This window comes from Giraffa tippelskirchi, chromosome 1 (genome assembly GCF_054371585.1).
Source record: "Giraffa tippelskirchi isolate mGirTip1 chromosome 1, T2T-mGirTip1v1.2.pri, whole genome shotgun sequence".
In the NCBI taxonomy this organism is placed as follows: domain Eukaryota; kingdom Metazoa; phylum Chordata; class Mammalia; order Artiodactyla; family Giraffidae; genus Giraffa; species Giraffa tippelskirchi.
The window spans coordinates 143,608,636-143,631,375 of record NC_137275.1 but is presented as its reverse complement, the minus strand read 5'-3'; the positions used below and the strand labels follow the sequence as shown (position 1 = coordinate 143,631,375).

The following is a 22,740-nucleotide window of genomic DNA, read 5'->3' as shown; positions in this document are numbered from 1 at the left end:
GGGGCAAGGGAGCTCTCTGTTGTCACCTTATAGGCACACTAATCCCTGGCATGAAGGCTCTACCCTCAAGACTGAATCTTCCTCCAAAGATCCCATTTCCTAATACCACCACCTTGGGAATCAGGATGTCAACATTTGAATTTAGAGGAATGGGTACAAGCATTCATTATATAGCAAATAACATCTTTTTAATGGCAAGAACATGTTTAATTTTTTTAACTTTTTATTTCGTATTGGGGTATAGCCAAGTAACAAACAATGTTGAGAAAGTTTCAAGTGAACAGTGAAGGGATTCAGCCATACATATACATATATCCATGTACATGTATATGTGTGTGTGTGCTTAGGCATGTCTGACTCTTTCACCCCATGAACTGTAGTTCACCAGACTTCTCTGTCCATGGAATTTTCCAGGCAAGAGTACTGGAGTGGGTTGCAGTTTCCTACTCCAGGGGACCTTCCTGACCCAGGAATTGAACCTGCATTTCTTGTGTCTGCTGTATTGACAGCCAGATTCTTCACCACTGCACCACTGGGAAGCCCATACACGTATCCATTCTCCTCCAAACTCGCCTTCCATCCAGGCTGCCACATCACATTGAGCGGAGTTCCATGTGCTATACACTAGGTCCTTATTGTTCATCCATTTTAAATATAGAATTGAGGCATCATGTTCTAAGTATTTTATTTAACAAAGCCTGTGTCTAATTTGGTACTTCAGTACTTCTTTCCTTTGCTTGGTTAAAGACCTTTCTCTTACTGTGTTTGTCTTTCTCCACCCCCCTCTTTTTTTTAATGCTGTAAAATCCAAATCCCGTATTCACTGCAAAGAAATTTCAACTGAGATGTTACAAATGAGATAAGAATTTAATATGTTGTCCTTCTAACAAATATATACTAACCTCTTTAAGTCCTTTTTATAATAATATGGGCATTCATAAGTCAAAAAGCAATACCATTAATCAGCTAACTTCATTTTATTATAGGGCTTCCCTGGTAGCTCAGCTGGTAAAGAATCCACCTGTAATGCTGGAGACCCAGTTCAGTTCCTGGGTCAGGAAGATCCTCTGGAGGAGGCATAGGCTACCCACTCCAGTATTCTTGGGCTTCCCTGGTGGCTCAGCTGGTAAAGAATCTGCCTGCAATGGGGAAGGCCTAGGTTTGATCCCTGGGTTGGGAAGATCCCCTGGAGTAGGGAACAGCTACCCATTCTAGTATTCTGGCCTGGAGAATTCCATGGACTGTATAGTCCATGGGGTTGCAAAGAGTCAGACACGACTGATACTTATTTTTTATGCCTTCATTTTCATCTCTCTTTTTTGTCTAGGGGAAGAACCCCCTATTTTATTAAAGCTTACTAGATGTGAATAAGTGTTATTTACCATATTTTCATTATAGATATTACAAATGTCTACAGTTGTGAAATTTGTTGAAACTGCATCACTGTTAATTTTGGTAATAGAATATTCTTTTTTATGTTTGGTAATGAATAACTTTACGTTTGTCTAAATAAATAGAAATAATCTATTCCCCTGTGGTGGGCCTTATAGTAATAATATTTCTTTCTCTTTTGCTTAATCTTTCCAAGCTGTGTGTATGTGTGTGTTCATTATTTGTGGAGCTGCTGCTGTTATGTTCTGTGACGTGTGTTAAAGTTGTAAAATATACTCAATTTGGTGGCCCTTGCCAGGCCGCATTTAGTAATTTTGGGCTAATCTTTTGGTGTTTTGCCAGCATGCTATCCACAGAAGCCAGCATGCATTCTACGAAGCTATTTATTCTGTCTTTTAATTGATACCATGTGTGAAGCATTGATGGCTGCCAAGAGTTTCAAGAATGAAAATATTCAGCATAGTTATGGATCTTCTTCCCAGAAACATTTGGTAGTGATTTCTCTATTTCTCTGTGGATCCTTTGCTATCAAATATAATTAAGAATACGAAAAGACAACCTAAAACTGTGAAATTTTTAAAAACAATTTGAAGAGAGTAAATTGGATAACCCTATATTTAAAGAGGGCTTCCCTGACAGCTCAGTTGGTAAATAATTCACCTGCAATGCAGGAGACCCCAGTTCAATTCTTGGGTTGGGAAGATCCGCTGGAGAAGGGATAGGCTATCCACGCCAGTACTCTTGGGCTTCCCTTGTGGTTCAGCTGGTAAAGAATCCATCTGCAATGCAGGAGACCTGGGTTTGATCCCTGGGTTGGGAACATCCCCTGGAGAAGGGAAAGGCTTCCCACTCCAGTTTTCTGGCCTGGAGAATATCCATAGACAGAGGAGCCTGGAGAGCTACAGTCCACGAGGTTGCAAAGAGTCGGACACCACTGAGCAACTAAGCACACAGGCTTTCTCATCCTTGCCTTTGTAGAATGAGTTAACTCTTTTTCCGAAGGTTGACAATGGACTCTTCAGTTTTGAAAGTCATTATTAGACTCATTTGTCCTTGATAGGGTCAAATTAAACCTGTAATTATTGCTGCTTAATCATTTATCATGGTCTCCAGTGAGAGATTGAAAGCATAGATTCCATCTGAATGAAGACAATATATTGTCTTTTGTAACTGGCTTCTTTCAATTAACATATTTATAAGGTTCATCACTGTTAAAGTACGTACCAATACTCCCACTTCTTTTAATGGTCCAGTAATATTTGTTACAGCTATATTATGTTTTATTCATCCATTCATCATTTGGTGGACATTTGGATTTTTGCTGATTATTATGAATATTGCTGCTGTGAATATTGTGTACATGTTATTGCTTGGGCATATGTTTTCATTTTTGAGGGATATATACCTAGGAATAAAATTGCTGGATTATATGATTACTCTGTGTTTACTATTTAAGGAAATTCCAGAACTGTTTTCCAAAGTGGCTGTGCCATTTTATGTTCACACCAGCAGAGTGTGAAGATACTAATTTCTCCCCATTTCAGCAATGCTTAACTGCTTTTTTGTTTTAACTGTAACCTTCCTAGTGAGTACAAAGTGTTACCACGTGTGACTTTGATTTGCATTTCCCTGATGACTAGTGATATTGAGCATATTTTCACATGTGTATTGGCCACTTGTGTATCTTTTTGGAATAGTGTCTATTCAGGTCCTTTGTATATTCTCTTCTCTGTTGCTTGTAACTTCCCTGGTCAGCTGTGTTGTGTTTCATTCCTATAGGAATGATTGGTAAAACAATTTTGTCTTCTTGCTCCTAAGAACCAAAGGATACTGGATACTAGATAAGTATCCTTATAAGCAAAGGATAAATAAAGGATACTGGGAAATCATGAACTCTTTTCTGGGCCTTTTATGGTAAAGAGAGCTTTTTATGAAGCCATGTGAAATATCAAGTAAAGACACATATGTTCCACTTAGCTATTTTGTCCACAGATGACATTTTCTTTATTTTTATATGAAATTAGCAGAGTGGTTTCAGCTGGAAAACTATTAGAGGTATTTTAATAATAATAATAGTAAGCATGTATTGATTTCCTGAGTGCTTTCTATGTAGTAAGCACTGTATACTATAATCGTTATATTTATTATGTGATTTAATCTTATGGAAAAAAGCTCTTTATGTGATAAGATACTGTTTTCTTCTGGGAGGCTGACAGAGGTTAAATAATTGCCCAGAGTCATCCAGCTAAAATGTTGTAGAGCCAGGATTCAAACCCAGGTCTACTTGAATTCAGAGACAATACATTAATCACTTTAAAAAAAACAACACAGCTTTATTGAGATATAATTCATATACTGTCACTCTGTGTTGTTACTGATCATGTTTGTGTTCAGTTGCCCTTGTCCTGTTCTGATATTAAATGGATAAATCTTTTTGTGAGCATTAAGTTTGGACTCTTTCCCTCGTACTTCTCTATTTCCTTTATGATGCTTTAATGCATAAGATTTCAGATTATTTAGGCTTTGCATAGATATCCTAATGAAAAAGGTATTTGAGCCAAAATGGATTGATTTTTGGTGCTTTAGGGGTTATTTATTGAATTTTATATTTTAAAGATGTATTGACATGTTTCTTCATATGCATGCTCAGTCACATCTGACACTTTGAAGTGTTTTTATCCTACTTTAGATTTTTATATTAATAACATCACGTTTACTTTGGATAATGAAATAAAGCATCATTCATCCACATTTCAAAAAACCATTTTGATTTTTCCATTTTTCCCATTGTATTTTCTTTGCACATATATTTTATACTTTCCATCTTCTCAATTTACATTTTACTAGAATGATTTTTGATGTGGCTACAGGTTTTCATGGCTTAATTATTTTCCACAGAGTGAAAGTAGCATATGTAATAAAATAATTCATTTTCGATTGGATTCTAAAGTTTTATAATTAGTCTAAGAAGTAATTACATATGTAAAGTTTTTCCTTTCTTTTGAATTGTTTTCTTGAACTAAATATTTTAGAATTTTATGGATATTTTATGATCTTATGGTTAATTTACTTTTTTAATGTTTATTAATTTTTTATTGTTGATTGGTTTACAATATTGGTTTGATTTCTGTCGTATGTCAATGTGAATTAGCCATAGGTGTAGATGTGTTCCCTCCCTCTTGAGTCTCCCTCCCCACTCCTACCCATTCCCACCCCTCTAGGTTATTAGAGAGACCCTGTTTGAGTTCCCTGAGTCATACAGCAAAGTCCCATTGGCTATCTCAATAAACATGGAAAGTTACTTAAAAAATAAGAGTGGATAGCCACTCCCTTCTGGAGGGGATCTTGCCAACCCGGGGATCGAACCCAGGTCTCCCACAATGAAGAGGGATTCTTTACCAGCTGAGCCACTGGGGAAGCCCAACTAACACTAACATATGTAAATAGTTAGCTTATTTTTTAAGTAATTTTCCATGTTTATTGAGCGTGAAATAGAAAGCTGTAATGTAGCAATTTGTTCCTAAGTTTCTGGCAATATTATTTGTTAGTACAGAGAACAGTTCAATTATATCATCACTTCATTGAGGGCGGCATTTCTTCTTGTTATATGACAATTCTGCTTGTTACCTGTGAGGGGCCCATGAGGAAAAGGAAGGTCTAAAATGAGTATTTTTTCCTCACAGTGGATTTGCCCTATGTAGGCTTAGCTTTGGAGCTTTGGAGAATTATTTAAGAGGAATGGAAGTGATTTAAAATTTTTATTTTTAAATCATTGATGTATTGTTATTATGAATGCTTTTAAAAGATGTTTTAGAAATCCATCTTGTTGACTAAAGATCATATTTAAATCCATACTTTTTATTTTACACTTAAAAATTGTTGTCATTGTTTTGCTTTTTGGGTTTATGGGCTGTAAGTGTAAAAGGGATCCTGTTTATCTCATAATTTCATAAAGTTTGTTGCCTGTTGGAGAAGATGTTCAAATAGAAGGGTTGGCAGCCTTTCAACAGTATTCTGCCAAGTTTTTCATTTATTCTCTGATGAGTAGAAGTAGTGAGAAGACCAAGGGAAAAAGAGATGGCACAGCTTCCCCCAGTCCTATGTCCACTGCAGCGTATACGCTGGGCAAAAATTCCCTAGGCAGGACACCAAAAACATCAATTTTAAAATAAAAATATTGAAAACTGAAGCCAGGCTGTGCAAGGTTTTTGGATATAAAGATTTATGAGCATTTTCAGCCTTCTAGGAGCTCACAGCCTAGTAGGGGAAAGCATAGTGTTAAGTACACCAAATGTATTTGAATTCAGAAATAGTGCAGAGGAAAGATACAACATCAAAGCAATACTTTTCTAAATCTCAAGCAGCAACGTCAGGTGGCAGAGGAAAAGAATATTTAGGACTAGAAGAAAGAAGCTCTGTGAATCACTAGTACCTTTAGTTTTTATTTCTTTTTATGTAAGCAGTTGTATCGAGGTATAATTCCCATACTAGCCAGCTCATCTATTTCTAGTGTGAAATTTAGTCACTTTTTGAATATTAGCTGTGCATCCACCATCACAATCAATTTTAGAACATTTTCATTACCCCCCAAAGAAGTTGCACACCTTCCATACCACCCCTATGCCCCACACCTCGCCCCCACCATCAGTTCAGTTCAGTTCAGTCACTCAGTCTTGTCCGACTCTTTGCGACCCCATGAATCGCAGCATGCCAGGCCTCCCTGTCCATCACCGACTCCCGGAGTCTACCCAAACCCATGTCCATCAGGTCGGTGATGCCATCCAGCCATCTCATCTTCTGTCGTCCCCTTCTCCTCCTGCTCTCAATCTTTCCCAGCATTAGGGTCTTTTCCAATAAGTCAACTCTTCCCATGAGGTGGCCAAAGTATTGGAGTTTCAGCTTCAACATCAGTCCTTCCAATGAACACCCAGGACTGATCTCCTTTAGGATGGACTGGTTGGATCTTCTTGCAGTCCAAGGGACTCTCAAGAGTCTTCTCCAACACCACAGTTCAAAAGCATCAATTCTTCAGTGCCCCCACCATAGAGAACCACTAATCTAATTTCTGTCTTTATAGATTTGCCTGTTCTGGACATTTCATGTAAATGAAGTCAAACAATATGTGGCCTTTTGTGACTGACTTTTTAGTTAGCGTAATGTTTTCGAAATTCATCCATGTTGTAGCATATATCAATACTTCATTCCTTTTTATACTTAAGTAATATTGCACTGTATGGCTATATGACATTTTATTTATCCATTCATCTTCATTTTATTTATCCATTTATCAGTTAATGGACATTTGGGTTGTTTCCAGGTAGCTCAGTGGTAAAGAATCTGCCTGCCCAGGCGGGAGATGCAGGTTCGATCCCTGGATCAGGAAGATGCCCTGGAGAAGGGAATAGCAACCCATTCCAGTATTCTTGCCTGAAAAATCCAGTGGAAGGAAGAGGCTGGCGGGCTACAGTCCATAGGATCACAGAGTCAGACACGACTGAGCACGCATGCACCACACCTGGGTTATTTCCACTTTTTGGCTATTATGAATAATGCTGCTATGAACTTTCGTTTTCAAGTTCTTGTGTGAACGTATGTTTTGTTTTTCTTGGGTATATATCTAAGAGTGGAATGGCTGGATTATATACTTATGTTTAACCATTTTAGTAGCTGCCAGGCTGTTTTCCAAAGCTGCTGCTGCTGCTGCTAAGTCGCCTCAGTCATGTCCGACTCTGTGCGACCCCATAGACGGCAGCCCACCAGGCTCTGCCGTCCCCGGGATTCTCCAGGCAAAAACACTGGAGTGGGTTGCCATTTCCTTCTCCAGTGCATGAAAGGGAAAAGTGAAAGTGAAGTCGCTCAGTCGTGTCCGACTCTTAGTGACCCCATGGACTGTAGCCTACCAGGCTCCTCTGTCCATGGGATTTTCCAGGCAAGAGTACTGGAGTGGGGTGCCATTGCCTTCTCTGGTTTTCCAAAGCAGTTGTGTTTTATATCCCATCAACAGATATCTTTTCTTCTGTTCTCCCCAAATAATGGATATACTCCTAGGTAGGCATTGCCACTGAAGTATTATTAGCTATGACTGTCATTCTTACTAAAATGTACATGATATGAATAGTCACTGAAGAATAAGAATATCATAGAATATATTCTGTAATATGGGAGGCTAGCGGGAAAAGAGGAATCGGGAGCTGCCCTCACCAACTTTTTCCTTCTAACTTTTCTGGGGCACTGTTGCCTGCCACTCAAAATGATTTTGTCATCTGTCTTTGGTAGGTTGGCAGCCCGTGTCTTAATATAATAGATAGCTTTTTTGAGGGGTTTGGTTTTTGATATTTATTTATTTGGCTATATCACACATCATGTGGGATTTAGTGTTGTAGCACATGGTCTCTCTCATTGCCATGCTCGAGAGAGTTGTGGCATGTGGGCTTAGTTACTCCATGGCATGTGGGATCCTAGTTCCCAGATCAGGGATCAAACCCATGTCCCCTGCATTGCAAGATAGATTCTTAACTATTGGACCACAGGGAAGTCCCAGTAGATACCATCTTTGACCAGTAATCAGTAAGGACCTTGAATGGTTTAATGTTTACGATATTAAGGATGTTTGTCTTTATGTAAATCACTAGCATCTATAGAAATCAGAATTTGAAAACTTTTGCCAATTTTCTTTCGTTATCATAGGACTAATATTTTTAACTAATTCTAATATTAGTTAAAAGTAAAAATTATAGATATCTACCCTCTCTTGTTGAAGAGGAAGATCTTGCAAAACCTGGCCTGGTTCTCCACATGGGAGGGACAAGTTAATACCAAGTAACATTAACAGCTACCTTTAGAGAAGTATGTACTTTAATTTGAAGCACTTCTGTTGGCTTTTAGATTTACATTTTCTGCTTGACTCACATAGTCCTTGGAATTATGTCCCTTATTTTAATCATTGAAATAATTTCATATAAGTAATCTCAGTTTGCCCATGTAACAACTCTCCCTTCGTTTTTCCAAACCACTCTTTAAAAAAGATGTCATACGATTGGCTAGTAAATATGGAAAAATGTCAACACTGTTGGTCATTGGGAAACATACACACCGCTGAAATCAGTAATTTAAAAAAAGAAAACTGACAATATCAAACATTGGAGAAAGTGTAAAGTAACTTGATATCTCTTACACTATTGGCAGAACTATAAAATGATACAGTCACTGTTGAAAAATATTTGGCAGTTTCTTATAAAGTTGAATGTATGCTTATGATCCAGCATTTTACTTCTAGATATTTATCTGAGTCAATGAAAACATATCCACAGAAAGACTTGTATATGTGTGTTCATTTCAGCTTAATGACTATAACATATTTGGAAACAACTCAAATGGGTATTATGTTTGTACACTGGAATGCTATTCACCAATAAAAAGGAAAGGACCACTGCTACTTGCAACAATTTGGATGAGTCTCTGAAGCATGCTCAGCAGAAGGAGCCAGTCACAAAAAGTCCATGCATCTCATTTTTATGAAATTCATGAATAGGCAAAATTCATCTATGAGGATAGAAATCAGCATGGTAATTGACTTGGGGTGGAGAGAAGGGTAGACTAGAAAGGGGCATGAGGAAATTTTCTAGACTGTGGTCTGTATCTAAGAGCTGTTAGATACTTGAACTATGGCTGATTCAAATTGTGTTGTGCTCTAAGTGTAAAATGTACAGCAGATTGATGTCTTAGTATGAAAAAAATCTATAAAATATCTCATAATATTTTTAGGTCATTTACATGTTAAGATGATGTTTTGGATAGATTGGGTTAAGTAAAATGACAGTAATTCAGATTAATTTAATCTGTCTCCTTTTACTTTTAAAAAATGTGGTTACTAGAAAATTTAAATTGCATATGTAGCTCACATATTTCCATGGTCTGTATCATGATGGGGGTGGTGGTTACAATAGTGTGTACATTTGTCAGGATTCGTTGAAATATAAAATTAAGATCTGTACTTTTTGCAGTGTGTTGTTATACTTTAATACTACAAAACTATTAAAGCTGCACAATTTCATGCTAATGAATATGTTTGGCGTTTGTTGTCCATTATAGTCTGTATTACACTTCATAGTAATCTTGTAATGTAGGTGCTATTTGCTCATGAGCATGGCAAGTCAAAGTAACATCCAAATTGACATGTTAAGGTAGACATTCACATACTCTCTATACTTCTTGTGCTTTTCCACTGTATCATGTTGCTTTTCCGCTTGTGATAAAAGTGTGAATGTACTTTGGGGACAGTACAAGTTTTGCTCCTTCAGCCATTGATTTCTAAATTTGTGCTCTGGGTGGTGGTGAATGAGTCATAGTTGTTTTGAAATTTAATTCTTTAACCACATAGGAATCTAGTAACATTGCTTCTGATGCTTCAAGGAGGAAAATGACTTCCAGTCTAAACAAATTGCCCACAGTTGGAGGAGAAACAGCTTTTGATGTGTACATAAATGAAAATCAGTACATTGTACTGAAAAAGAGGGCTCATTCACTTTTAACATTTTTCTCTCGTAAGTCCTTGAGATGGGAATGTGAAGCAGTGCTAACCCTCTGTTTTCTTAATCAGCTGTGAGTCTCTTATAGCAAAAATTAATAGGCGTTGCAGGATCATGAAGAAAAGCTCTTTCATCTCGCCCAGCTCCAAGAGGGTGTTATATTTTCAAAGCGGAGTATTGTACAATTGAGCAATAGATAAGGAGGGGAGGGCCCTTTCCTGGGGATTCTTGACCGCTGGAAGAGTTCACTCCAGGCCATTTGTCACAGAAGTGATTTTTCCGGAAATACCCTATGCCAAGGTTATGTTTTGGCTATTCTACCCTCTTTTATTGATTTATTTCTGAAATCATGGGGTAAGGTAGTTCTCCCTGCCCTCTCCCATCATCCCAACTCTTTGTCTAGCTGTTCCTTCAGGGCTCCATGGGGTGGGAACGATTTTCAATGGGACTCAGGTTTTCAACGGGATTGGGTTTGGAAGGTTTAGGGAATCAGTGTGGTATAAAAATGACCAATAGAAATCCTGCATTTTGTTTAAGCATTTTTCAGCATGGTAAATATAATTTAATATGGAAATATGATACATTGTTCCATGGCAGATTTTTCTCAGCTGTGTACAGTAAGGGTTCTGTCACCTACTGTGGATTCAGTATTTACTACTTATTCTCTGGAACCTCTTTTGTTGTTCTTATGTTTTGTTTGTGGGGACATTTAAAGGTGGATTGCCTGTTCGACCTTGCAAATCAAGAGGAGTTGATTAAGTTTAATTTGCTATGCATTAGGCAAGGAATTTGCTTGTCTTTTTGAACCGAGCTCTGTGTTATTTGTAGTTGGGGCATGTTTTTTGATGCCTTCAGTTCTTCCTGGGCATGAAAACGCTTTTTGTACATTTGTTGAATCTATCTCCACGCTGAGCTTTTTATGTACTACACAATGACTCTTTGCAGTTGAAAGTTGTAGTTTGGCCTTATTTTTAACTATAAAGGGACAGCAGGAACTTGCCTTTTATTAAACATTCGTGGATATTATAACATTTACTTTGTCATGCTGTAAGTAGATTTTTAAATATGGTTTTTCATTTTCAAAATAAAATTTTAACTGACTGTAGTAAGTTGTATAATGGAATACTGTTGAACACATGTGTGAAATGTGTGGGAAAATTCAAATACTGACATTTTCTGTTTAAATAGAAAAGACTTCAGCTTTCAATAATTAGTTAATTGGTCATTTTCAGTTTTTTATAGACAGTATTTGTAGATTATGCAAAGTCAAACACTAAATCAAAACTTAGAGAAAATTTTAAATTTGAAGTCTTGGCATTTTATCATTTCCTGATTTTGCACTTATGATCCCATCTTCTCTCCTCTGTCTGACCTTTATCATACCTAGATTTGGTGTGATCTTTTAGATACTTCACTCTGAACATTTTACAATCTCAGCTTTCTAAGTTATGACATTTAGGAACCCCTTCTCCCTGCTGTTCATTATTTAAATTCCATTTCCTGTTTATTTTGTATTTAAAAATTTTTTGTATGAAAAGATTTCCCTCTTAAAGTGGAATTTGCTCTCTGAGGATTATTAACTGATGTGAGTAGTCTGTGACCAAACATAAACGCTGTTCACAGTATCCAGCCGTGAGTTTCCGGCTCTCAGTCACAAACCTAGGGTATTCTTTAAAAGATCAAATGAACTGGACACTAGGAGGGTTCTAATGATGCCAGTTAACATCAGAAGAGCGGGGCTCAGTGGTTGCAAATTGTGCTCATCTGAATAAACGCCACTGAGCTAGAAATAATGACATGACTAAAAGGGATGCTAATTGTGTGCCATTCTGCCATTCCTGTGAATAAAATATATCATTTAAGCTTATACAAGGGGTGGGTTTTTCTGGGCTAAATGGGGACATAGGATGTAGAGAGAGGGTCTCTGAAGGAGGGTTGTAGATTAAAATGGCATTACACATTTGAAAGGCTTTATGGATTTTGAGATGTGATGGAAAACATTATTTGGTACCTTCTAAGAAATTCACATATACCCTTAAGTGACCTAGAAGTTTTAAAAACTTATTCATCATATACCCATGTGAACCTAGAATTAAAGTTTTATAAAAAATATCATTGTTACCTATGGTAATTAAACTTATCTCCATGCTATATGAATGTGTTGACTTTAAAAAAAATTTTTTTTTATTTTGTACTGGGGTATAGCCAATTAACAATGTTGTGAAGTTTCAGGTGAACAGCGAAGAGACTCAGCCATACATATGCATATATCCATTCTCCTTCAAGCTCCCCTCCCATCCAGGCTGCCACATAACATTGAGCAGAGTTCTGTGTGCTATGCTGTAGGTCTTTGTTGGTTATCCATTAAATGTGTTGATCTTACCTTCTCATTTCCCAAGATAAAATATCACTAAGAGACTCATTTCCAGAAACACTAACATTTCCAGGTTAGACTTCACTTTGATTCAGTTCAGTTCAGTTCAGTTCAGTTCAGTCGCTCAGTCGTGTCCGACTCCTTGCGACCCCATGAATTGCAGCACGCCAGGCCTCTCTGTCCATCACCAACTCCCGGAGTCTACCCAAACCCATGTCCATCGAGTCAGTGATGCCATCCAACCATCTCATCCTCTGTCGTCCCCTTCTCCTCCCGCCCCCAATCCTACGCAGCATTAGGGTCTTTTCCAATGAGTCAACCCTTCACATGAGGTGCCAAAGTATTGGAGTTTCAGCTTCAACATCAGACCTTCCAATGAACACCCAGGATTGATCTCTTTTAGGATGGATTGATTGGATCTCCTTGCAGTCCAAGGGACTCTCAAGAGTCTTATCCAACACCACAGTTCAAAAGCATCAATTCTTTGGCGCTCAGCTTTCTTCACCGTCCAACTCACACATCCATACACGACCACTGGAAAAACCATAGCCTTGACTAGACGGACTTTTGTTGGCAAAGTAATGTCTCTGCTTTTAAATATGCTATCTAGGTTGGCCATAACCTTCCTTCCAAGGAGTAAACGTCTTTTAATTTCATGGCTGCAATCACCATCTGCAGTGATTTTGGAGCCCCCCAAAATAAAGTCTGACACTGTTTCCATTGTTTCTCCATCTATTTGCCGTGAAGTGATGGAACTGGATGCCATGATCTTAGTTTTCTGAATGTTGAGCTTTAAGCCAACTTTTTCACTCTCCTCTTTCACTTTCGTCAAGAGGTTCTTTAGTTCTTCTTCACTTTCTGCCAGAAGGGTGATGTCTTCTGCATATCTGAGGTTATTGATATTTCTCCCAGGAATCTTGATTCCAGCTTATGCCTCATCCCGCCCAGTGTTTCTCATGATGTACTCTGCATATAAGTTAAATAAGCAGGGTGACAATATACAGCCTTGATGTACTCCTTTTCCTATTTGGAACCAGTCTGTTGTTCCATGTCCAGTTCTAACTGTTGCTTCCTGACCTGCATACAGGTTTCTCAAGAGACAGGTCAGATGGTCTGGTATTCCCATCTCTTTCAGAATTTTCCACAGTTTATTGTGATCCACACAGTCAAAGGCTTTGGCATAGTCACTTTGATTAGATGACTAAAATCATGTGTTAGTGAAAGGCTTGGGAAGTATTGGGAATTAAATCAGTAAGCTTTTGGTAAATCTTTATATAGGTACAGAATTACTTGGAATGCCTCTTTAACATGCTTACAAATCCAGAAGTCGTATTTAAAGGAGATAAAGGCAATGGCAACCCACTCCAGTACTCTAGCCTGGAGGGTCCCATGGACGGAGGAGCCTGGTAGGCTGCAGTCCATGGGGTCGCTAAGACTGAGCAACTTCCCTTTCACTTTTACTTTCATGCATTGGGGAAGGAAATGGCAACCCACTCCAGTGTTCTTGCCTGGAGAATCCCAGGGACGGCGGAGCCTGGTGGGTTGCCGTCTATGGGGTCGCACAGAGTCGGACACAACTGAAGCAACTTAGCATATATACATTTTGTTTTAAGATTCTTTAGTTTTAAGTTTGAAAGACTTTGCAAAGTTGACCAGAAAAGGATTTGCTCAAGTGTATGGACTGTACGATTAATTGGATGTTGTTCTAATGCCTTTCTCATGTTTTCAGTGTATATTACTTATCTTTCATGATTTAAATGACTTCACACCCATATAGGCCCTGTTGTTAGGTTTTTGACCTTTATTAAAAGCTGGGCTTAGATCTTCTCATAGTAGCATGATGAAACCTGTTGCTCTAGATTCTAATTCAACAGTAATGAGTAAGATATTCTCAGAGGTACCATTCTTTTTGCTTCAGGGCCATGGCACTCTGCCTCTACTTATGTAAGTGGTTGTTTGAACAATTAACTTGCTTCAATGATTCACAGGGTCATATATGACTTTGATCTGAAATTGTTGAAAACAGGTCAAACAAAAAAGTGTCGTTGACTTTGTTTCATCGTGTTACACTTATAGCTTCAGTGAAAGTGAATTTTCTTCACTTTCACTTGTTTGGCTCAACTACTCCAAATTATGGACTTCATTGAAAAATGAATGGCAGTGATGTCTAGTGTGGTCTTCAAAATTTTGTGGATAACTTGAGCTACAAAATCAGAATCCTTTAGAGATAAAGCCCAAGCTCTCTATTTTTTAATGAGTTCCTCAGTGACTCTGGTATTAAGTGATGTTTGGGAGCATTGTTAAGAGCAGCAGTCTCTAAAATGTTTTGTGTATAAGTCCAGCCATGAGGTATGGGAAGAAGATATTAGAATATTTCTTATCTTTTATCTCAAAAAAGAGAGTAACATTAAGCTCTCGTAATATTTAATGTAGGGATGGATGGTTTCTTTACTTGAATTTCCATCAGATGTCACCCAGAGTAGTCAGGTATCCTAAAGGAAAAATGGGAGTTCCACAGTGTAGACTGGTTGTACCATCATCTCTCCTGTGTTAGAATATGACAATCCGTTGCAGTTTATGCATGTGTATTAAATAAATTTATAAAATGTATACGTACATACACATATATACAAATATGTAGTTGTGTCATTTAATATATATTTACATATATGTGTGTACAGTTATATGCATATATGTATATGTGGTTATGTCATTTTACTAGACATGCTGATTCCACATATGGGTTGTTGAAAGATTTATCTGAAGCACTATTAACCTTGACTTTTTGGAATTTCTTCATTGCTTTATGGTATGCCTGAGCACAACTACACACAAATTGTTTGCCTTTTATTTTTTGAGCTGTGTAATAGCTATATTTTTTCTGACAACAGTGTCTTTTTAAGAAAGTCAGAGCTTTAGTGAGATATAATTCACATATCATAAAGTTCACTCTTTTAAAGTGCACAGTTTGGTGATTTTTTGGTAGGTTCTTAAAGCTGTACATCAACTACCACTATGAAAGGATTTTTAAATCCTGAATAATGACCCTCAAAGATATCCAGGTCCTAATCTCTGGAACCTATGAATGTCACCCTATATAATAAAGGAGAATTTGTGTATATGATGACATTAAAGATCTTGAGGTGTGTAGATTATCCAGGATTATCTGTTCAGTTCAGTTCAGTTCAGTCACTCAGTCGTGTCTGACTCTTTGCGACCCCATGGACCACAGCAGGCAAGGCCTCCCTGTCCATCACCGACTCCCAGAGTCCACCCAAACCCATGTCCATTGAGTTGGTGTTGCCATCCAACCATCTCATCCTCTGTCGTCCCCTTCTTCTCCTGCCCTCAATCTTTCCCAGCATCAGGGTCCCTTCAGATGAGTCAGCTCTTCACATGAGGAGGCCAAAGCATTGGAGTTTCAGCTTCAACATCAGTCCTTCCAATGAACAACCAGGACTGATCTCCTTTAGGATGGACTGATTGGATCTCCTTGCAGTCCAAGGGACTCTCAAGAGTCTTCTCCAACACCACAGTTCAAAAGCATCAATTCTTTGGTGCTCAGCTTTCTTTATAGTCCAACTGTCACATCTATACATGACCACTGGAAAAACCATAGCCTTGACTAGACAGACCCTTGTTGCCAAAGTAATGTCTCTGCTTTTTAATATGCTATCTAGGTTGGACATAACTTTCCTTCTAAGGAGTAAATGTCTTTTAATTTCATGGCTGCAATCACCATCTGCAGTGATTTTGGAGCCCCCCAAAATAAAGTCTGACACTGTTTCCATTGTTTCTCCATCTATTTGCCATGAAGTGATGGAACTGGATGCCATGATCTTAGTTTTCTGAATGTTGAGCTTTAAGCCAACTTTTTCACTCTCCTCTTTCACTTTCGTCAAGAGTTTCTTTAGTTCTTCTTCACTTTCTGCCAGAAGGGTGATGTCATCTGCATATCTGAGGTTATTGATATTTCTCCCAGGAATCTTGATTCCAGCTTATGCCTCATCCCGCCCAGTGTTTCTCATGATGTACTCTGCATATAAGTTAAATAAGCAGGGTGACAATATACAGCCTTGATGTACTCCTTTTCCTATTTGGAACCAGTCTGTTGTTCCATGTCCAGTTGTAACTGTTGCTTCCTGACCTGCATACGGATTTCTCAAGAGACAGGTCAGGTGGTCTGATATTCCCATCTCTTTCAGAATTTTCCACAGTTTATTGTGATCCACACAGTCAAAGGCTTTGGCATAGTCAATAAAGCAGAAATAGATGTTTTCCTGGAACTCTCTTGCGTTTTCGATGATCCAGCGGATGTTGGCAATTTGATCTCTGGTTCCTCTGCCTTTTCTATATCCAGGTTGAACATCTGGAAGTTCACGGTTCACCTATTGCTGAAGCCTAGCTTAGAGAATTTGAGCATTACTTTACTAGCGTGTGAGATGAGTGCAATTGTGTAGTAGTTTGAGCATTCTTTGGCATTGCCTTTCTTTGGTATTAGAATGAAAACTGACCTTTTCCAGTCCTGTGGCCACTGCTGAGTTTTCCAAATTTGCTAACATATTGAGAGCAGCACTTTCACAGCATCATCTTTTAGGATTTGAAATAGGTCAATAGAAATTCCAGCACCTCCACTAGCTTTGTTCGTAGTGATGCTTCCTAAGGCCCACTTGACTTCACATTCCAGGATGTCTGGCTCTAGGTGAGTGATCACACCATCATGAGTATGTGGGTCATGAAGATCTTTTTTGTACAGTTCTTCTGTGTATTCTTGCCACCTCTTCTTAATATCTTCTGCTTCTGTTAGGTCCATACCATATCTGTGTGGTGCCCTAAATGTAGTCACAAGTGTGCCTTTAAGAAGGAGACAGATTTAACTACCATAAAGAGAGAATGTGGCATAGCAATTGAAACAGAAGAAAAGGTGGTGTGATGGTGTGAGGAATAATCATGACCCATGGAATGCTGGCAGCTTCCAGAAACTAGCTGCTGCTGCTAAGTCACTCAGTCGTGTCTGATTCTGTGCTACCCTATAGACGACAGCCGACCAGGCTCCTCTGTCCCTGGGATTTTCCAGGCAAGAATACTGGAGTGGGTTGCCATTCTGTTCTCCGGGGGATCCTCCTGACCTAGGGATTGAACCCGGGTCTCCCACATTGCAGGCAGATTCTTGACTGTCTGAGCCACTGGGGAACACCCTTTATTGAGCATACTATGTATTATAACCTGATTTTTTCATCTTAATATAGTGTATACTTTTTTCCTGGCAATATGTATATACATTTTTTTACACTTACACAGTATTTCATTGTATATTGCATTTTCATATGTTGCCCAATCTTTTATTGATGAGTATTTTGTTTTTAATTTTTTTATACTATGATAGTACATTTTCTACCTCAACTTGACAGGCCTAAGAAATGCCCAGATTGTTGGTAAAACATAATTTCTGGGTGTGTCTGTGAGGGTATTCCTGACAGGAATTATCATTTGAATCCTAGGCTTAGAAACAAGATCTCCCCTTAACAGTGTGGCAACATCAACTAATCCAGTGATGGCTGGAATGGAACAAAAAAAGCAAAGGAAGGGAAAGTTCTCTTCTTGATACAGGGCGTCCTTCTTCTCATGCCCCTGGACTTTGGAGCTCCTGGTTCTTGCACCTGCAGACACTGTGACTTACACTGTGGCCACCTGGTTCTCACGCCTTTGAACTTGAACTGATTTGCATCACTTGTTTTCCTGGTTCTCCAGCTTGCCAACTGTGGGACTTGACCTCCACAACTGCTTGAGACAATTCCTCTAATAAATCTTTTTCTCTATCCATCTCCCTATCTTTATTTATCTTTCTTCCTTCCCTCCTTCTTTCTTTTCGTTTTTGCTGGTTTTATTTCTCCAGAGAGTCCTAATACAAGCACAACCCTTCATTTTGCAGAGGAGGAAACTGAAGGTCATTTAGCTAATTAGTGGCACAGGTAAGGTTCCGGCTTAGAGTTCTCTGATACCAAAATATCTGTTTCCCTGGTGTCAAACAGGTCCACACTAAATCTGAACTCTTTTTTTTTTTTTTATAAAAAGGTTTAATGAGATAAAATTCACAAATAGTACAATTCACTCATTTACAGTTTACACTTTGATGATTTTTAATATATTGACAGAGTTTTGCAACCATCATGACTTTCAAGTTTAGAACATTTTCATCACCCCCAAAAGAAGCTCTGTACCCCCTAGCTATCATCGCACAGTGCCTCTATCCCTCCCCTGCCCACAACCCTATACAATCAATAATTTACTTTTTGTCTCTCTAAATTTGCCTGTTTTCCATTTTGTATAAATGGAGTCATATAATATGTTGTATTTTGTGACTGGCTTCTTTCACACAACCTGGTGTGTGTATTTTTTTAATCGGAGGATAATTGCTTTCCAATGTTGTGTTGGTTTCTGCCACACCACAGTGCGAATCAGTCCTAATTGTGTATGTGTGTGTGTATTCTCTCCCTCTTGAGCCTCCCTCTCCTCTCCCATCCCACTCTAAGTTGTGACAGAGCCAGGCTGGGCTCCCTGTGTTATATGGCAGCTGCCCACTAGCTATCTATTTTACCCATGATAGTGTACATATGTCAATGCTACTTTCTCAATTCATCTCACCCTCTTCTTCCCCCACTGTGTTCACAGTCTGTTCTCTACATCTGCATCTCAATTCCTTCCCTGCAAATAGGTTCATCAGTACTATTTTTCTAGATTTCATATATATGCATTAATATGGGATATTGTTCTCTTTCTGACTTACTTCATTCTGTATAACAGGCTCTAGGTTCATCTACGTCACTAAAACTGACTCAAATTCATTCCTTTTTATGGCTGAATAATATTTCACTGTATAAAAAAATATTTCATTGTATATATGTATATCTCTGCTATATGTATATATCTGCTATGTATACATATATACATTGTATGTACGTATATATCCCTGCTATATAACACAGGGAGCCCAGCCTGGCTCTGTGACAACTTAGAGTGGGATGGGAGGGGAGAGGGAAGCTCAGGAGGGAGAGAATACACACACACACACACAATTAGGACTGATTTGCACTGTGGTGTGGCAGAAACCAACACAACATTGGAAAGCAATTATCCTCCATATACATATATATATATATATATATATATATATATATATATATATATATATATCTCCTCCACATCTTTATCCATTCATCTGTTGATGGACATCTGGGTTGCCTCACATCCTGGCTATTGTAAATAGTGCTGCAATGAACATTGGCATACTTATATCTTTTTGAACTGTGATTTCCTCAGGGTAAATGCCCAGCAGTGGGACTGCTGGGTCATATGGTCATTTTATTCTTAATTTTTTTTTTTTTTTTTGACTCTTGTGAATTTGTTTTTATTTTACTGGGTCTAGGGGATGGGATGGGGAATACCTCTGTAAGTTATGCCCCACTAGGAAGATGTCCATTCTAACTTTCCTGGGATAGCTTTCGGAGCTTTTTCTTTTTCTTGGAGCTGCTGCTCTTGCTGGCAGCAGCCTCTTCAGGTCCACTGCTGAGTGGCTCCTCCTTGGAAGACAATTTCCGCTTTTTCTTGGGGACCCTCTTGTTTTCTGACTCATCAGGGTCAGTAACTGGTTCTTCTTTGGGAAAAGATTTCTTTCTCTTGGGGAGACTTCCAGTACCAGCTGTCTCTTCAAGATCACTACTAACTAGCTCTTCCTTGGAAAAAGATTTCTTTTTCTTGGGTTTGGAAAAAGAGACAGATGGGTCTTCCATTCCATTCTCCTGAAGAGCCTCCTGGGGTTTTTGCTTTTTCTTCTTTTTGGGTCTTTCACTTGTCTCCTCACACTCCTCCGGGGCACTGCTATTTTCTGAAGAAGCCAGGGCAATTGCAGCCAGCCTTTTCTTTTCTTTCTTCAAGCGTTTCTTCTCCTGTTTCTCGAGCTTCCTAGTAATCTCAGCAGCCGCTTCCTCTGCCTGAACCATTGCCTCCTTCATGACATCCAGATTCTTTCGGGGAATCTCTCCAGTCTCATAGAAGGACAGCCGCTCCTCAGCTTGTTCTCGAAGCTTCTCCCCAAAAACACTGGTGGGCACCTCAGAGAAGCAATAGATTCGTGAGGCAATACTGCATTTGTTTGCCAGGTATCGGGAGATGCGACCTTTGTTCTTGGCAGCTGCTCGGCCAATGAAGGTAGAGTGGAAAATGAGTCCGTATTTTGGGGTGTTACCCCTTGTCTTCAAGGCTCGGGAAACTTGGTCCCTTTGCTGGGCCCAGGGAATCACTCAGACACCAGGACTGGTTATTCTTAATTTTTTAAGGGATCTCCATACTATTCTCCATAGTTAGCCTGGCGTTTTAAAGGTTCATCCATGTTGTAGCTTGTTAAATCTAAACTCTTATGATGTCACTGGCTATTATTTCCTTTGAGGCCCTACAGGAAGCTCTTTGGTTACACCTGAATTTTAGTTACATCAGAACTTTTTCAGCTTTGTGCAGTATTGTCTTCCTGGGATATGTTTATTGATTATGTAGTCATTATATAACCATATATTTGTGTCTGCTAAACAACTTCTAAGCAGTTCGGTTTTTTTTTTAAGCTATTTTGACTGAATTTCTATTATTTTTCTTTTTTACCTTGGAATCTAAATTCCATTTATCTGAACAGGGGAAGGAACTGGCCTTTTTGAAAAATTCCCTCTGGTTATTTGTGAGGAATAAAGCACTAATCATTTTCTTGTCAAAGAATATTTCTGACACAATCTTACTGTGAGTTTGGTAGTTCATGCCAGAAGAATGTCCGACATGAAATAGATAATTAATCCAGACAGAATCTAGCAAAACTGAAAAGTGGACGTCCCTGCAGGGAGCTCTTTGTGTTGTTTCTTTCTGTTCCTGCAGAGAAATCAATGAAGTTTGCATTGGAAGATACTATTCCCTATAGGGAGGTGTCTTGGGGATGCTGCAGCTGCTCACGAGGGGGAATAAAAGAGAAACCTAAAATCCTGGGCCACTGCATAGTGAGTCTTTTGGGTGACTTGATATCTAGATTGGTCTGTTTAGTATTAATAAATACTTGTTTCTACTTGAATCACTTCTACAGTTCTAACCTCTTCTATGCAGATACGAGAATTATAAGTCTGTACTGCAAACTGCCAGTTTTTCAGAAATATGGAACAATTTGAAGACCTCTGTCTTGCCTTCTTTGGAAATAGCATAATGATGTTAGGGATTGTTAGTATGACAGTCGCTTTATCCCAACAAGCACACATATTTTTTATTCACTATGCCACAATTTGGGATTTAGATATATGTCTTTCCATTACTTGCCATCAACAGGATGGAAGTTGAGCAACTCTAATCATCAGAAATACTGTCCCTTTACATTATAAGGGACTTTTAAAAAGGCAAGTCAATACTTATTCCTATTGTTTTCTACAACACTGCTTTTATAATACCCTGGACCCAGACATTAAAAGACTGTGAAGTTGCTTATATAAACCTGTGCTAGTCATTTTTTAATACTTATAACCTTTAACCCCATGTTATTAGGGTAGGAAAGAATGTTATTTTTCCCATTGTTTCTGCTCTGTTGATTGTGGCTCCTTAAACTCCCTCTTAGCCCCTGTTATTGTATTTTGGTAAGAGAAGTGTCCTGTTTTATGAATTGTGTGGGCTAAATTAGCTTAAGAGGGTTTCACTGCCTGATGATGACTCGAGTCCTCTTAATTGTGAAGGCGGTTTCTTTTACCTTCATTATGAAAAGGGAAAATAAGGTGGTTTTCATAGCCTAAAGGTTTTTATAAAGCTTTCCCTCTGCTGGAGTAAAACATCAGGACAAAAGGAGTAGGCTGTTCTTGGGAATTGCTAGAAATAGCTTTTGGAGGTAAAATTAGAATAATAGGCATCTATTCCCTGTGCAAAGAAACAAATGCATTCTTATGGCACAAGAATTGAAGCAAAGACCCTGACTCTTTTACGATTAGTTATTTTTCCATAAATAACTTTCTTTTACAGTGTAGAAAGCTTATTTGCATACAGTTGCCTCAATATTGCCTTTACTATTAACCTTGTGCTATACATGGAGCAGATGTTAGTAGTATTATTTCTGTTTTGCAGCTGCGGAAACAGATTGGAGGAGATTAATGACTTTGCCATAGTCCCACAACTACCAAATAGGAGAACCTGGGGTTTATAACTCCAGTCATGTGCTCTTTCCAGTATATCATGCTGCGTTGGGTCTCCTTAATCTGTGCTGTTTAGTGTTGCTAAGGTTCTTATGGAAGAATAACATGGAAAAGTGTCATTCTCCCCAAGAAACAGAAATGGCAACAAAATGTACATAGTGTTAACACTCAGAATGAATTCTCCAAAATCTCATAGACAAACTGAGCAAGATATTCTAAGTCATTTGTTTGTAAATATTCATAT

General features: G+C 38.5%; 1 protein-coding gene and 1 pseudogene across 12 annotated transcripts in view; one reads left to right on the top strand and one right to left on the bottom strand.

Annotated features, from left to right (window-relative positions):
* FOCAD (focadhesin) overlaps nucleotides 1-22,740 on the top strand; it is a 301,886-nt gene that overhangs the window by 154,547 nt on the left and 124,599 nt on the right. The gene's annotated exons all lie outside the window — the stretch shown is intronic.
* LOC145539272 (nucleolar protein 56 pseudogene) lies at nucleotides 19,694-20,325 on the bottom strand (annotated as a pseudogene).